A 13,656-nucleotide genomic window follows, 5' to 3' on the forward strand; every position below is an offset into this window, starting at 1 on the left:
GGATAAGTTACTTGATCTCTCTGAGCCTCATTTCCCTGGATGTAATCTGAGAAGGATGATTCCTATCCTGGAGTTTTGTTATGAGAACATAAGTAGAACTCAAACAGATGACTGATGATGATACATGGTAGATATTTAACAAAGGAGAGCTAAATACATTATGCCTTGGCCTGATTTTAGGAGAGAGGGGCAATAAGCTGGATGTGAAAATGAGCCAAATCACTAATGAAACTGCAGCACCCTGTTGGAGATGGCAATTTTTTTTAGTTTTTCTGCGTCCAGTTTCATAGGCTTCTGAGTAAAATCATGCTACTTATAGCTTCAAGAGCCTAGCAGTCATGTACTTGTCCTCAATATTGAATATGCTTAGTCATATTCTTAGATAACATCGCATGTTTTATTTTTAGAGAGCCCAGCCACAAACAAATGACCAAATTAACACAAAAGCAGTTAATATTGAAAGTGCCCTGTTCTAACTCTTCATATCTGGCTTTCCTTTCTTTAAGGCAAGGTTTCCCAAAGTGTGTTCCCTATTATTAATTTTACAGAAGATTGTTACTGAAGATGTTAAGAAGAAAAAATCATGTTTTTATTTTTGTTTTGTTCTGTTGTGGTTTTCCATGTGAGTTTTCAGAATATTCAAAATTCTATTATACATTCTATTGGAATGAATATTTAGAGGTATCTCTAAAAAGGTAAGAGGAGTCCTACATCCCCAAATTGTATTTGCCCACAAAAATGAGTTGAAGAACTGTCACCTGAATTTTTTGTCCTTTTGTGGAGACATTTTCCATAGGCACAATAATAGGGGCAATGGGGCTGGGGAAGGAGGGAGAGCAGAGAGAGTGAATCCAAGAATTAATACTCTAAAACAGGAGTCACAAATCCTAATGCCTACAGGAGAAAGTGACATCAAGATCAGAGGTAGGCTGGATGCATTACAAGAGAAGATGGTAAGATGATGGCAAACTGCAGAACGTATGTTCTGTCTACCACAATTCAAATTATTACAAAATATTCTCTGGGCCTTTTGTATGTTTGTGATTCCTGCCCTCCACTGTTTGCCAGCGTGAAGCCCCTGTTCTACGAAGATCGCTTTCATTTTTGTTTCAAATATAATACCAGTGAATAAACTTAAAAAGTACCTTTTAAGATCCAAATTTTAACATTTTAAAGGGAGAGCAGAAAGGATGTGACATATTTAGAGCAGGACACCACCCCCTTCCTCTGTCTTGACCATGGTTACCATTAGGCCTATCTCAGGGTTAAGGGATGGGGTTCTGCTTACAGCTTAGTACTGTGTTATCCACAAATATGTGGTAAGAATAGCTCATGCCTTTTGAGCACTTATATTTCACCAGACACTGTTCCATGTACTTTACTTATAGCTCCTCATTTCATCCTCACAGTAACCCTATTATTATCCTCATTTTGCAGATAAGGCACAGCTTAAGCCACCAGCCCATAGTTACACAGCTAGCAAGCAGCAGACCCAGGATTGAAATCACAGCTGTCTGGTTCTAAAATCCACACTTTTTTTTCTTTCTTTCCTATTATTTAAGTAGGCTCCACTCGAACTCATGACTCCGAGATCAAGAGTCATATGCTCTATCAACTGAGCCAGCCAGGCACCCCCTAAAAACACACTCTTAACCACTATTCTAAACTCAGTCTTGGAGATGTCTTGCTCCCCATTTGAGGGGTATATCAGTTTTGAATGCTTTGGGCTGCAGGTAACAGAAATCCTGGCTAACAGTGTCTGGAACAAGTATTTTTCCACAAAATAAGACATCTGGAAGCAGAGGTCTACTGGCGTTGGTGCTGTAGCTCAGCAACATCAGATCCAACTTCTCTCCTCATGGTCACAAGATGGCTAGCTCTCTGCTGGGCATTATATATGAAATCAAGAAAGCAGGAAGTAGGAAGGTGTGGTACCAGCTTAGATCTCTTTAATCAGGAAACTAAACTCTTTCCCAGAAGTCCCCAACAGACTTTAGCTTAACTTTGTTGCCAGAATGACATCACAGGGCCATGTTGGCTGCAAAGGAGTCTGGGAAAGCAAGTATTTCTCTTCTCTAGCCCCAAGAGTAGAGGCAGGCAAAGGAATATTTGGTTGACAACAGGTGCTGGCTTAGCCAGCCAACAGTGTGGGCCACAGAAGTTTGGTTTGGTTAGGAAAATACCAAAAGAACTTCATCATACAGTGTGTCAACAACCATGCCATGACCCAAGGAAAGTTAAACAGTAACAATTAAAGTTGGCCACAAAACCAAAACTAAACTGTAGAACTCCTATTGCCTTTTTAAAGTGTCTGCCTCTATCCATTTCCAAATATGTGAAATGATGTCTCACCCTTTCCCTGATCAAACCTATCTTTATAGTATGTAAAAACTCATTATTTGATATTCACACACTCAGACACTTTTATTATGCTATTCCTAGTTATGTTATTTTTATAAAATGTTATCTCTTTACTCATGGTTAATAAATCAAAATGACAATTTTTAATACAGTTTCAAAATTGGATTGAAATTTGTCAGAAACTAGAGACTAGAAACTTCAGTGCTGAAAATACATAATACATTATTTGGATTTATAATCTACTTTCCAGTCGTACTGGCTTACTGGGTCTTTCTACTACTTTAATTGTAAGTTTTTTTCTTTTATGTTTTTATCATGGCACACAAACTCAGAAAACCTGTTAAGGCAACTATATAATGCAATCTAAATATCCAGTTAACATATTGCTATGGAAACCAGGAAACAGGAACAGCACTCTAGTCATTCCTCTGGACAACTATGGTTAATTGTATGTGTGAATGTGAGTGTGTGTGTGAATTCATTAGTTTATTCACCTTTAATTGGAAGTTGGTACTGAACCCCAAATCTATAACTGCTCTGTCCATAAATAGGACCAGTGCGGTTCAACCTATAAATCAGCATTTAATAACCATGTAACCAATATGGTTAGATAACCAATAACCATAGCCTTTGTTAAATTATGCTATGCGATATCAGGAAACTTTCAGTAGGGCTGCGTTGTTTATTTAGCCTTGCTAGGCTTCGGCCTTTTGGCATGGTATGAAGAACACCTGACTGGGATTTGAGAGCTGGGTTCTAACCTCACCTCTTTCACCAACCAGCTGTGTGATGCTCTTAGGAACTCTTAGGCACTCAGGTTCCTCATCTGCAAAATAGTTCAATGCAGAGCTCTAGTATTATGTAATAGGAAAGTTCCTTTCCCATAAAATTGGGGAATCATGAGGTAATCCCTCTTGAGGATTGAAATTGCTCTGTGTAGTCCCTGAGAAAGTGCCTGACACATAGTAAGCTCTCAGGAAAAGGACAACTGTTCTTATTATACTTTTCTATTTTTCATTCTGTAGTAAATAATTCCTGAACCTGCACAGTAAATGTTGTTTTGTCCCATGACTCAATAACAGGTACCATTGTCTGACAAGCCCTTATGCAAGTCAGAAAGGAGAATGCTAAGACCTAACAGGCAACGCTGTTCCTTACATTCTGTTACCTTTGAGGGTTTATTTTCTCTCGAAAGTTAATGTCAATTTTGATAGACATGCGAAGTATAAAAAAGTTATCCTAACACAATCCCAATACAATTCACTAGGCTCCCACAACCTTTTATTTTTAATCATAGGATTTCAACATTCAAGAATTAAACTTTTGTTCTGTTTTGCTTGTTCATTGCTGTTTGCCTAGTTATTTAATCAGCCTGTTTCCTGCTATCAAAAAAAAAAAAAAAGGTGAAAGAAGCTGAAGTTTCCTCAGGGCTAACCTCCTGTGTTGTTCTTCCTTCCAGAAATCTTATAGTAGGGGATAATCGTTGCATAATGAAATCGTTGGGACAATTCTCCATCCACTCCCACCTCCGTCTCTGACAATGAATTCCTTGTCTCTGTGGTGTCCAACTCTCTAGCCCGCTCGGTGCCCAGCGGCTAACGGAGCCGTGGGAGAGACTGGGAACTGGACGTCGCGCTTTTCCCGCCGGCAGCGCGCGGGCGTGCGCGGGGGTGCGCGGAGTGGGCGCGGAGTGGGCGCCCCTGGCGTTCTGCGCGTCTCCTGACGCTCGCCGCGCGAGCGCCAGGAGGGGGAGACTCGGACTCGCTTATCCCCAGCTGTGCTCACTTCAAACTGCCCGGGCTGGGCGAGCTGAGAGCGCGCAGACAGGACGAGAAAACTTCTCCACCTAGAAAGTTTCACCTTGGCCGGGGCAGGGGAGGGGCAGGGAGGGGCGGGAGGAAACGCGACCCCCGCGGGGACTGGCGCGGCGCGCGGGCGGCAGGAAGGGCGGGGGCCGATTTCCCCCTTTGGGTGGTGCCAGTCCCCACCTCAGCGGTCCTAGGACCGGCGGGCGAGGCTGACGACCCCGCGCGAGACAGACGGACACGTGCTGGGGCGGGCAGGCGGGCGAGCGCCTCGGTCGGGTCGCCCGGCCGTGCTTCCCGCCTGGACGCGCCCGGGGCGGCCACGGGCCGCGCGCGCCGATGCCCGGCTGAGTCACCCGCCGGGTAGCGCGCGGGCGAGAAGGGGCGGAGGGAGCGCGGCCGGCTGACGGACCCGGCCCTCGGCTCGGCCCCGCCGCAGGTGACCCGGACGCTTTCGCCGCCCGGAGCTCGCCTAGCGCTTTGTGACCAGATGCTGAACCCAGCGGAGGGCGCAAGCCAGATGCGGGGCGACAGCTGACTTGCGGCGGCGAGGCGCGGAGCACGCGGGTGGTCTCTGCGCGACTGACTTCTCCGCCGTTCTCGGACACCGCAAGGTAAAGCTACAGCTCGCCTCGGACCCCGCACCCCACCCTTCGGCCCCAGCGTTCTGCTCTTTGTTCCCCTGAGAGACCTGAGAGCTGTTCCAGAGGGCAAGACCAGGGAGGGCGGGCGAGTTAAGGGCTTCGGAAACCGAAGGGATGTGGCCGGGGAGAGGTGTAAACTGCAGTGGGGCTTTTCGTTGTAGGGGTTTGCTTCTGACGGCCACCTGTATGACTCAGGAGAGAGAGGGGCGTTGGAGTAAGGGGTGATGTATGACTGTTATGGCCGGGCAAGTTTCAAGACTGTGATCTGACTCAGCCCTTAGAAAAGGGATTGGGTCACCCTGTCCCAGGGTGATGCGGCGGGCAAGATTCGAGCCGAGTGGGTTTCCTTGTTCCCAGCCCTGCTTTATCTATAATACGTGAGGATCTTTCCAAGGGGCAGGTGTTTTTGTGAAGGTCTGAATTCTACATTTCTGGCAAATACACAGGGCTTGTGATCCATCATTTTCAATCTTACCTTATCTCTTTGCTGGGGCTGCGTGGAGGACATCTATCTTATTAGGTGAACTAGATTATAACCAGAGGTCGGGCAGTCTAGCTAGTACTAGTATTGACCCAATAATTTAAGCACCAATGAAAGTATTTTCACCGACTATTGCCAATACAGGATTTACTCTAAAGTATGGTTTGCCATTTCACATCTTTTATGTTTTAAAAGAGCCATTTACTAATTTGGCCTTTGGAGAGATTTCCAGTGGCTCATGCATGAATAGTTGCCCAGTATATTTTACCTTATCACAGTTTTACGTTCAGAGGAGCTCTGGGACAGAATGAAATATTGTCAGCTCTCTGAGGCAAAATAATCAGGATACTATAATCGCCAAGTTAAGATGGTCAATGAATATGAGAGGTTGTAAAAACTGACATTAGAGAGAATATAGACTATATGGACCCTCTCCTGAATTTTAAGAACACTGTTCACGTTTTGTAGAGTTGGGTGGTTTTTTCTGTCGTTTTCATCAGCCAGACACATGGACATTGCCATGCAAATTGATCCAGAAAAACATTTTCCTTTATAGCTAAACTATTATAGCTGACTAATGCATTTTTTCTGCATGAAGATGATCTGAAAATGTTGTACATCGTGTTTCTCTGTGCTACTGGGACATAAATTGTGTTTTTATGTAAACTGTTAAGTGGTGCTTAGATTATTTACTATGTACATAGCTTTCCTTTCTATTTCTAAGCTTATTGGGCTTTGTTTTCACATGTAAACTTCCATAATAGAACAGAAGTGAGGTGCTGTGGTTCCAATCATACACTGCAAGTCTGTGATGTAGTCAATGTTCATTCTTTTTGAACAGCTGAATAATACCAGTAACACATTACCCCTAAGAAATTTTTGTAGTACCAAAAATGTGTGTGAGTGCCTATAAAATATGCTGTTGTTTTAGAGAATCTGTTCAGGTTTCAAACTTGACTGTGCATAAGCCTATAATTATTAACCTAAATATATTTTGATTTTAACATGATGGACTTTATAGCATATAGAAGATGATCTGCTGAGTACTACGTTTTCAAAGATTGCTTTGTTCTTAATACATCACAGTAAGGGTTAACATTAGATGTGCACTCCATGCCTTCAGAATTAATGGGTGAGGTTTATCTGAATGATAAAGATACACAAGATTAACCACAGCAGGTCAATATGAAAGCTGATAATATTTTCGTGACTTTTAAAACTACAATAAAAAGAAAATGACACTTTTCTAAGCAGGAGAAATACACTTCTCTTATAAATTCCTTAAGACTGTACAAGCATATGTCCCACTGTAATCTCAACATTTTAAAAATTTGTCTTAAGGTGAGTTAAACTAAGAAATACATTTCAAGTCAATTTTCTTAGTTGTTGGTTAAAAAAATAATAATTCAAAATAACAGTCTAATTTTCCTTTTACAAATCTATATAATAGCCTCAAATAAACATTTTCTCAAATGTGGTCATCTCAGAATAAAGTGGATAACTCAAAAGGGCTATTCCTTTCAAGACACACAACTTTCTCTAGGTAACTACACCAGTGCCTATGGTGACACACCCATGAAAAGTAAAGGACTCCTTACACGTACACATTCAGAGCACTTCCCACCTTTCTGCCCCTTCCTCTTCATCCCTTCCCCTTTGTTGGGTCAGAGTTGCTTCCAAACCCTTCTGTGCCCCCATTTTTCCACTCTAATTTCATGGTTTCTTCTTCACTGTCATTAGGCTCACTAGAGCCAGCTATGCTTTCTTTTCCCCATCATCCCTAATATTTTCCTCGGGCTGCTGTGCTTGTTAATGGGATCCCAAATTTCCTAACTGTGCTGCTTTAAGGGAAGAAAATATGAAGAAACTCAGGTACCAGGAAATTAACCTCCTTTACCAGGTAGATGCTTAACTGACTGAGCCACCCAGGTGCCCCAGAAGAAATACATTTTCTTTTTTTTTTTTGACATGTCCCACTGTAATCTCAACATTTTAAAAATTTGTCTTAAGGTGATGACAACAACAACCAGTATGTTGAAACTGGTGTCTTTGACATAGATCCCTCAGGGCAGTTTTATCATGGTCTTTGCCCAATGCAAAAGAAATAGTAACCTCTTAGTAATGAATGATAAATATACTAATGTCAATTCAGGATCACTTTGATTCTCTTTTCTTAACTGGCACTGAGTTGCTGCCAGGCTCACATTTGCCTCACCAAAAATAGCTAAGAACTGTATGTTGAGCATCATATGTGTTTGGTACTAGAGAAATATTTTTTAAAAAGGGAGAAATGAAATCTCTGCCCTTGAAGGGTTTACAATCTAGATATTCAGATAAATAACACATATAAAATAGAACCAAGATCCATAATTATTAAGGGGACATAACATGAAAAGGACAACATTAGAAATCATCCCATTTAAATAATAGAAATTTTTTTTTAAATCTAAAGATTGGAACTTAAAGACCTGTTAAAATTTTCAAGCTGTTTCTGAGCATGTCCTCTTTCTGATACTACAACAACCTTACAAAATAGACAAGGCTGATATCAATATTATAACCTTTCCTGCCTATAGGTAAGGAACTGTGTTTGAGCCTAGCCTCCATGCTATCTGGACAGCACCTCTGCCCAGCCATCAATAAAGGTTAACTATTTGAAGCATTTTCTGCTGAAGCATAGTTTGGGATCCATAGGTTAGTGATAATGATGATTGTAACATTTCTAGTCTCTAGAGTTTTTCTCACCTTCTGTTTCTCCAGTTCTCTTTTTTGTTCTTTCTCTTTTTGTAGTAAAGCATACCAGAAAAAGCCTTCATTCAAATGTGTGAGGCATTCTGCTCCTGTTATCAGATTAAGAGCTGTGAGTAATTTTGTAATCTATCCTACTATCAGAAAACCCATTCTCAGATATCTCTTCAGCTGTGTTTAACAGTTCAGTATATTCCCCTTGGGATTTGTTTCAATAAAAATATCCAGTAAAATCTTACTACAGATCCTTTGTTTTTCAAGAGACAAAATGAAGAAAGTGTTTTTATAAGCTGTAAAATGTAATTGAGAGAAAAATCACATGTGTGGCATTTGTAGCAGGAGGTGTGAGCTCAGTGGAAAAAAAAAGCTAACTAATTGCATATCCAGGTATACATATTTCTTCTATGATTGTGTAAATTTGCCCAAGTACATTTATGCAGGTTATGCATATTGTTTTTAATTTCTGTAATAAGTTGTGTAGCTACAGGGCCCATAGAATTCATGGGCCATATAGAGGCTCTTGGCAGGGTTCATCGGTAGAGCATGTGACTTTTGATCTTGGGTTTGTAAGTTCCAACCCCACATTGGGTATAGAGATTACTTAAAAATAAATAAAATCTTAAAAAAAAAAAAAAAGCCTATGGGTCATATAAATTAAATAATGATCCATAGAATTTGAAAATGTATTTCTTCTGGGGTGCCTGGGTGGCTCAGATGGTTGAGCGTCTGCCTTCGGCTCGAGTCATGATCCCAGGGTCCTTGGATCGAGCTCCACATCGGGCTACTGGCTCAGCAGGGAGCCTGCTTCTCCCTCTCCCTCTGTCTCTCCCCCAGCTCATGCTCACTTGCGCTCTCTCTGTACCTCTGTGTCTCAAATGAATAAATAAAATCTTTAAAAATATATATATATATTTCTTCTGGGGCACCTGGGTGGCTCAGTCAGTTAAGCATCTACCTTCGGTTCAGGTCATGATCCTGGAGTCCTGGGATCAAGCCCCACGTCAGGCTCCCTGCTCAATGGGGAGTCTGCTTCTCCCTTTCCCTCTGCTCCTCCCCCAACTTGTGCTCACATGCACTCTCCCTCTCTCTCTCAAATAAAATGAATAAAGATCTTTTTTAAAAAAAGAAAATACATTTCTTCTAATACAACAAAGTATTTTTATGAATATGATCAGGGCAGTTATGAAATGTGCTCAGAGAATCACAAGTTCTAGAGAAAGCCAGGTTCCTATACTCTTAAGAATATGACTGAGGATTTAGTCATTCAGGAGTCATTCAGCTAAATTTATTGAGCACCTACCAGCCATAATTCTAGACTCTGGCAAAGCAGTAGAGAATAAAACAGACTAAGATCTCCAACATTATGATGCTCTGTTCTATATTGAGGAGGGCAAACAATAAATAAAATACATAAATAAAAAGGTGTGTTTGTGAGTGGTGGTAAGAGCTGCAAGGAAGCAAAGTGAGGACCTTCAAGGATAAGAGAGGGTGGAGTGGTAATTGAAAAATTCAGTAGTAGAGTCAGAGAAGGCTTCACTTTTAAAGTGGCCTTTGAACTAGAACCTGAAGGACATAAGAGAATGAGCTGTGTGGATATCTGGAGCAGGACTTCTACTTCGCACCCTCAGGAGAGCCATTCTTATTTTGTTGTCTCTGGAATTGTGCAGTGCACAGCCTGCACAGCTCTACTTGGAGTCCCTGATTTTTTATGGGAAGTTCCTAGACAGTGCCTGCCATAGTTTACTGCAGTCTCAAAGGTGACAATGAAGGAGTGACCCACATCCCTTGGTTTATGGTATATAGAAGAAGCAAAACCATGGTATTTTCCTGCATTCACCTGGTCCCATGTCCACATGCCATCCTTGATCAAGGTTATTGCTCCATTCAGTTTTCCTTCTTATTTTCTACACTGTGAGCCTGGCCCACATTTGCCTCACCAAAAATAGCTAAGAACTGTATGTTGAGCATCATATGTGTTTGGTACTAGAGAATTACTCTGTTGAGAGTAATACCCATAGCCTTTGTCTCCGATTCCTTCCATAGTAAGAATCTGGAGACAGCAAAGAAGACAGTTGCTGTCTATATATGCAGCCTGTGTTTGCTGTGCACTTCTTTATTTCTTCTCTCTCTCCTTTCTTTTCCCTTTCCAATGTCAAACCACTCTGTTGGATTTTCTTCCTCTTTTCTTCTGCCCCTTTATGCCCTGCCTATGTCCTGTATCAAGATTTGCAAACGGGGGGGCGGGGGGGGGAAGCCCAAGAGGGGGCGCCTGGCTGGCTCAGTCAGTAGAACATGCGACTCAATCTCAGGGTTGTGAGTTTGAGCCCTGCATGGACCACAGAGATTATTAAGAAAAAAAAAAAAGCGGAAAAAAAAAGATTTGCAGCAGGTAACCTAAATGAATGAAACCAACCATCTCACTAAGGACCAATAGCCTGCTTAGAAAAAGCCCCACCTGAACCCTCTTACACTGTTGGTGGGAATGCAAGTTGGTATAGCCACTTTGGAAAACAGTGTGGAGGTGCCTCAAAAAATTAAAAATAGAGCTACCCAGCAATTGCGCTACTGGGTATTTACCCCAAAGACACAGATGTAGTGAAGAGAAGGGCCATATACACCCAAATGTTCATAGCAGCAATGTCTGCAATAGCCAAACTGTGGAAAGAGCCGAGATGCCCTTCAACAGATGAATGGATAAAGATGTGGTCCATATATACAATGTAATATTACTCAGCCATCAGAAAGGATGAATACCCAACTTTTACATCAACATGGATGGGACTGGAGGAGATTATGCTAAGTGAAATAAGTCAAGCAGAGAAAGTCAATTATCATATGGTTTCACTTATTTGTGGAACATAAGGAATAGCACGGAGGACATTAAGAGAAGGAAGGGAAATATGAAGGTGGGAAAATCAGAGGGGGAGACAAACCATGAGAGAATATGGACTCCAAGAAACAAACTGAGGGTTTTGGAGGGGAGGGAGGTGGGGGGATGGGTTAGCCGCCCGGTGATGGGTATTAAGGAGGGCACGTACTGCATGGAGCACTGGGTGTTACACGAAAACAATGAATCGTGGATCGCTACATCAAAAACTAATGATGTATGGTGACTAACATAACATAATAAAATAAAATTTAAAAAGAAAAAGGCCCACCTAACGGGAGGCAGCCAGCATTTGGCATCACCAGAGTTGCCATGAAGCACAGTATGTGGCATGGGCCCCTGTGGTAGTGTCTATCAAATTTTCAGAAGCTAGAAACCTCTCTGCTTTAAAATGTTGACTCAGCATCTTTAAAACTGTGCAGGATGGAGAGACAAAAATCTGTGTGCCAGATTTGGCTTCTGGTGGTCCTGTTTGCAATCCTTAGCCATGACTATACCTGCCAATTGGTCCCCTGTGTCACCTTCAGGTGTTGTTAAATTCAGCAGCATGCATGGCCAAAGAGTCCCAGAGCCACTTCTGCCATGTATTTTATCTTCTAGAGTTCTCAGATTTTTCCTCCCTCTAGAAAATAAGCTTAGCAATTAAAAAAAAAAAAAAAAGATATTATGTAATTCATCACCCATTGGGACATACTTGTTTTTCTAAATTCATCAACCAATATACTTTCTATCAGCTATGTATATTTGTGAACTAAAGGGTAATCTACTTTTTCTTTTTTTTTTTTTTAGATTTTATTTATTTATTTGAGAGAGAGAATGAGAGAGAGAGACCATGAGAGGGGGGAAGGTCAGAGGGAGAAGCAGATTCCCCGCTGAGCAGGGAGCCCGATGCGGGACTTGATCCCGGGACTCCAGGATCATGACCTGAGCCGAAGGCAGTCGCTTAACCAACTGAGCCACCCAGGCGCCCTACTTTTTTCATTCTTAACGTGAAACAATCACTTTCTGAAACCTCAATTCATCGTAACTTTATGCATAGATTTCATTTCCAAGTTCTCATTCAGGATAAACTCCCTCTTTGGAATACTGGTGCTTTTGTTTTGTTTTGTTTTTAGTTTGTTTTAGATCTGCCTGAACTTCACTAGTTGTTATTTCTGTACCATTGAAATTCAGAACGTGTACAGCATTGGTTTCAAGTGCCCTTTAGAAGCCATCAGATCAGTATGGCAAACTATTTTTCCAAAGGAATGAAAGCTCACAGGTTGTGCACTAACTTGTTTCCTTTAATCCTAAAAACTCAGTGAAATGCCCAGGCTAATGGCCTTCTGGAAGGCCATTGTGTTAGAACAGAAGATTATGTACTGTATTTCTTCCTGCTATTTTAAATGCAAATATGATAATATACCATGAAACAGTGCACATATTAATATCAGTGGCTTTTTCCTGTTTTGAAGTGATCCCATGTTCCCCGATAGTTGGATCTAAAATCTCAGTCCAGTTTTGAAGTTGTATGTAAGAAAAAAGAATTGACTTGAAGGAACTGAAAAGTACTGCCATTGTTCCATAAGATCATGGGATATTTTGAATTTTAATATTTTATTGAAAATATCAAGAAGAACATTCAAAGCTGGAGACCTTTGAAATACAGTTGACCCTTGAACAACATGGGGTCTAGGGGCACTGACCCCCTGCCCAGTCAAAAATCTGCATATAACTTTTGACTCCCCCAAAACTTAACTACTAGTAGCCTACTGTTGACTGGAAATCTTACCAATAACAAACAGGCAGTTAACGCATATTATGTTACATGTATTATAGACTGTATTCTTACAGTAAAGTGAAAAAATGTTAAGAAAATCATAAGGAAGAGAAAATGCACTTACAGTACTGTACTGTATATAGGTGGATCCATGCCGTTCCAACCATGTTGTTGAAGGGTCCGCTGTAATGTAGTCTTCACAAGGCAAAGAAAGAAGTGGGGTAAATTTGTTTAACAGAAGGCAGGTTGTCTCCTTTGAAGTCTAATCATGTGAGAAGGGAAAATCCAGCCAAGTTTTGGGTCCACAAGACAATTCAAACTATCTTTAAAAATAAGTTTTGGCTTTTCTTGAGACCAGTGTGTGTTTAGACCAACATTTTAGCTCTTAAAATTTAAACCTAGGGGTCTTTTAAAGGAAATTTAATCCATGTGTTTTTGATTCACTAAATCCTGAATCATTACCCATAAACTGTATGTCTCTCTAAGCTCTTTGATGTCGAAGAAATCTTTGAAGCCATGTAAGGCCTTTTTGTTCCAGAATAGGAAGTTGGTTTTTGCTAAGGGTCAGTAAACAGCATCTTCAAAAATCTGAATTAGGTCTAAAATCTCACAACCATAACAGAATGACTATCTGAATGAGTGCTAATGCAGTTTTCTGATGCAATGTGAAAAATGTAAGTACTTTTAAAGACCAAGTAGTATTTAGTTGTAATCCTTACTAACCCCAAGGAAATTATTTTGGCACCATTCCTTTTTCTATTATAAAAAAAAGATAAAGTCCAAATATTTATCATTTTATCCTAACACACAGTAGGTACTCAGTAAATGTTTTGTTGAATGTTAAATGACTTTTTCTTCTGCCCAGAACCTTCCAGCTAATGTCAGTCTTTCTATTCAATAGCAGTATCCATCTGTCATGTCTCAGAATGAATATATTCTAAGTCAGTGACCTGGTTCGACAAATTTTAAAA

At 41.1% G+C, this 13,656-nt stretch overlaps 1 protein-coding gene across 2 annotated transcripts in view; it reads left to right on the plus strand.

Moving 5' to 3' along the window:
* Positions 1-4,258: 4,258 nt before the first annotated feature.
* MET (MET proto-oncogene, receptor tyrosine kinase) overlaps positions 4,259-13,656 on the plus strand; it is a 116,622-nt gene continuing 107,224 nt past the window's right edge. For both annotated transcript variants that reach the window (XM_035020973.1, XM_035020974.1), the window contains exon 1: positions 4,259-4,780. The gene's annotated coding sequence lies outside the window, so the exon portion shown is untranslated. The remainder of the gene's footprint in view (positions 4,781-13,656) is intronic.

Source organism: Mirounga leonina, unplaced genomic scaffold, assembly GCF_011800145.1.
Source record: "Mirounga leonina isolate KUSES-001 unplaced genomic scaffold, KU_Mleo_1.0 Mir_174, whole genome shotgun sequence".
Classification (NCBI taxonomy): domain Eukaryota; kingdom Metazoa; phylum Chordata; class Mammalia; order Carnivora; family Phocidae; genus Mirounga; species Mirounga leonina.